The sequence below is a fragment of the Apis dorsata genome, unplaced genomic scaffold (genome assembly GCF_000469605.1).
Source record: "Apis dorsata unplaced genomic scaffold, Apis dorsata 1.3 scaffold_99, whole genome shotgun sequence".
Lineage (NCBI taxonomy): Eukaryota > Metazoa > Arthropoda > Insecta > Hymenoptera > Apidae > Apis > Apis dorsata.
The window spans coordinates 844,468-848,121 of record NW_006263397.1 but is presented as its reverse complement, the minus strand read 5'-3'; the positions used below and the strand labels follow the sequence as shown (position 1 = coordinate 848,121).

Below are 3,654 nucleotides of genomic sequence, written 5' to 3'. Positions count from 1 at the left end.
AAAAAAAAAAAAAAAAATGTTCGAATCACCCCTGAAAAATAACAGGAAACCGGGACGCGCCATACGGTTGTGAAAGCGTTTGGCGTTAAAAAATCATGAGGGTGTCGTTTTTCCTCGCTCGTGGTTTTCCCTTCGATTTTGAATCATCTCCGATTCGATCTATTTTTCTCCATCACAATCATATTCCAATGGAAGTTCAATTCGGTACAAAATTCCATCTAGAAATTCGCGAAACTAAATTATCCGTTACGATCAATTTTAAGTTTGGAAATATATATTGATCGGAAAAAAAAAAAAAAGCAAAAAAAGAAACCGACAAAGATCCACCAGCAACGAGTACGAAAGTGCAAAAGGTTAAGAGATTCCTGCCAGTAAAGTTCGTCGCAATGTTTTCGTTCAAGGGGGGGTGCGCCATCGTGGATGGCAACATAATCCTCGATAGAGGGCCGTGACACATGGGAACATGGGGGACATCTTATCTTCATATTACACACGCTTGACGGTTCTCAACTTGGAGTGTCTATCTTCATCTCATATACGCATTTAATAAATATCCTCTTAAATGAAAATCGCATACGGTCGATCGAGTTGGATTAAAATTCTTTCAACGTTTCAAACGTTCTCCGGGAAAATTTTCAGATGCAAAACTTTACCCTGATCCTTCGTAAGATTAAGTTCTCTTCCTTTCCTTTCTACTCTTGATGGATCGACGAGATGGATCTGTCGCGATGGAGGAGGATTCGCGAGATCGAGATTCTATTACCGTAAAAGTGCACGATGGTACAAACAACACCCTTCGAGAAGGGTGGTGAATCGCACGGATCACGCGTGCACGGCGAGAGGACACGGCTCACCCACACGTAGACACGAGCTTTCACGTTTGGGACGATTTCAGTGACCAGGAGGATGGTTTATGAGCCGTAACCTTCCTGTCCAACCGCCCACCACCCCTCCTCTCCCTTCTCTTAACTTGAAGAAGCACCCTTGCACGGAGTAACGTGACTCCATCCCCCTCTAAACTCGATCCAATATATTAGGGATAAGTTTCACGGGAAGAAACTATCGACGCCTTCATCCTGGGGACACGGATGTTCCACGAACTTTCGGATTCGTCTGATCATGGTAATCTAACAGAGATAACTCTGCTTTTTTTCCATGATATAATTAAAAATTCTAAAAAGAAAAAAACCTTTTTATACGATAGTATAAAAGTATGATTCTTATACCAATAATCCACGATTTGTTCTCAAATATTTTTAAAAATGTAATTATAAATTAAAAAAGTATATATTTTTTGAGCAGATTTACTTTCTCTATTTGTACCAAATATTTTGTATAAACAAGAAAGAAAAAGTCTAGGAATACTTTTCCATTCTTCATTTCGAATTTAATTACGATACAATGTAAATTTCGTGAAAGAAGACAAAGATTTTCAGGCAAAGTCGCGTGAGAAACGATTCGTGATAAAGAAATTAGGTATAGGATAAGGTACGATCGTTTTTTCCCCTCCCTTTTTCCCCTTCGATTTCCAGTATTCCTGGTATTCAGGGTTTCACGTATTCTTCAAGTTGATCGGACCAAGGGGTTTCAGCTCGCCCGGTCCAGACGCTGGGGTTGGCAACTTTGAAGGATATTTTTTATTCATGTGACGTGTTTGAGGGCGCGGAAAAAACACATTCTCCCGATCCAAGGAATCGTATGTATGTCCTTCCATCCTGCGAAGCCTTCAATTTTAAAATCCCCTTCGATTGGGGGAAAGGAAGTTGGGGGAGGGAGAGCATATATTCCTTCGCCTTTCCATCTCGATTCCTCGATCTCCGTTGAGAATTTTGATGAATTAACAATCGTGTTTTTCTGGAAAGACGTCTAACCTTGTCACAATTTATTTTTTCCTCCCCCTCCCTTCTCTCCCTTGTGATATAAAATATATTTCTTTACAATGTGATTTTTAATCCGATTACTTCAAATAATATTCATAATATTATCTCTAGATTCTTGAACTTTTGAAAAAATCTTTTAAAATTTCAATTGAAATTTAGAAAAGTTGGAAAAATATAGGAAATTCTTCGTATTTAAAAGATTGCGTCGATTTAAGGAGAAAGCTCTCCTGTTAATTGGCCAAGCTCAAAATCGAAGGGAAGAAAAGTCCAGGAAAGTTGCGAGACGCGGAGGTATTCCCGCGGGATATCAACGAAATTCTACGGATCGGGCTTCTTTCAAATATTTAGCAGCAATATCCAATTTCACCTCGCACATCCCTCCCTCGCTCCCGTCTCTTCGGCACCGATTCGTCGATCCCGTAGCTCGATTGAAAGCTGTTCGCCCATGAACAATTACAAGTTTACTGAGAATATAAAGGGCATCTTTAAAAAAAGAAAAAAAAAGAAAAAAAAGGAAGAAGAAACTTGGGAAAAAAGAACGAGTGCATTAAAAGTTACTTCGACTTTTTTATTCACAATTAAATAAAAGGCCGGAGGAAACAAAATACGTTAAAACCCTCCCCTCCAAATGGTTTCCCCAAGTTTGTAACAAGTTACGAATTACTTATTTATTATCATGATTTTTTCCAACTTTCTCCCGAACGAAATTAATCGAGGCTCGAAACTTTCTAACTTCTTTGTTCCGCGACTTCATTATTTCTCCTTCCCTCCTCATCTCTCTTCCTATCTCTCCTTCCCTTTTTTTCCACAGTTAGATTGATGTAAGTTCACCAAAAGATGAGGATATCAATGACGAGACGTATTATGGCTCGTCAGTTCACGAGTGACAAGCCTACACCCAGGCTCCAGACCTGAAACAGGCTAAATGGAACTTCTAAATGGATAAGATGTAAGAGTTAACACAGCAGCGAAAGGAAGAATTAAGTGTCTGATGTATGAGACGCCGTCATCCGGCCTCGGCTCTTCCGGCAACCCCGTAAATGAAAGAGACATTTCCCTCGCGGAAAATCGGTTTCGAAAACACGATTAATCTTGCCACGGGCAGCCTTGCCACTAGTAAGTAAGTAAAGCTGAATTTTTCCGTAATTACCGCACCGGTCAGTTAGAAATTCTCCGTTTTTCTTTTATCGACTTCTTCTCCCCCCGACTTTTGGACGGCAATCTAATTCCGCGTAAAGGAAATGTTCCGGAAACGAAAGCTTGATAAATTAATGGACAAAAGATCGAATTCCCGATATTATAAAAATCCCGATATTTTGAAAATCTACTATCTAATTAAATAATCTAACTTATTACTTAATTAATATTCTCATGTCTCTAAAACTGTTAAACCAAGAAATGAGTTGTAAAAATTTTCAAAATTTTATCGCGAGTTTCTTCGTCCCTACGAATATTACCCCTCCCCCTCCTATTATTCTCCTCGTATCAAAGAGAATACGTCATATCTCTTTTTAAGCCGCGCCAACTTTGCAGATTCGATCTTGCGATGCCGACGAGCAAACCGTGCCGGGGTCGAGAGGTGAACAGGGGGAAGGGGGAGGGGATAGATGGCAGGGTGATGCATGTCCCGTGTACCAGGAATGGCGGACGAAGGATGGGAAGAGGCGAGAACGTGATCCCGTGACTGATCCGTGAAAGCGTGAAAGGGTTTCCACTCCTTTTTCCACCCCTTTATCCACTCTGCGAGAACACGGGGTGTCGCGAAGCAACGATC

The 3,654-nt window shown here is 40.5% G+C and overlaps 1 protein-coding gene across 1 annotated transcript in view; it reads left to right on the top strand.

Moving 5' to 3' along the window:
• Positions 1–3,654, top strand: part of LOC102673509 (acylglycerol kinase, mitochondrial) — a 22,853-nt gene that overhangs the window by 2,553 nt on the left and 16,646 nt on the right. Inside the window, exon 2 of the mRNA XM_031508774.1 lies at positions 2,828–2,835. The gene's annotated coding sequence lies outside the window, so the exon portion shown is untranslated. The remainder of the gene's footprint in view (positions 1–2,827; positions 2,836–3,654) is intronic.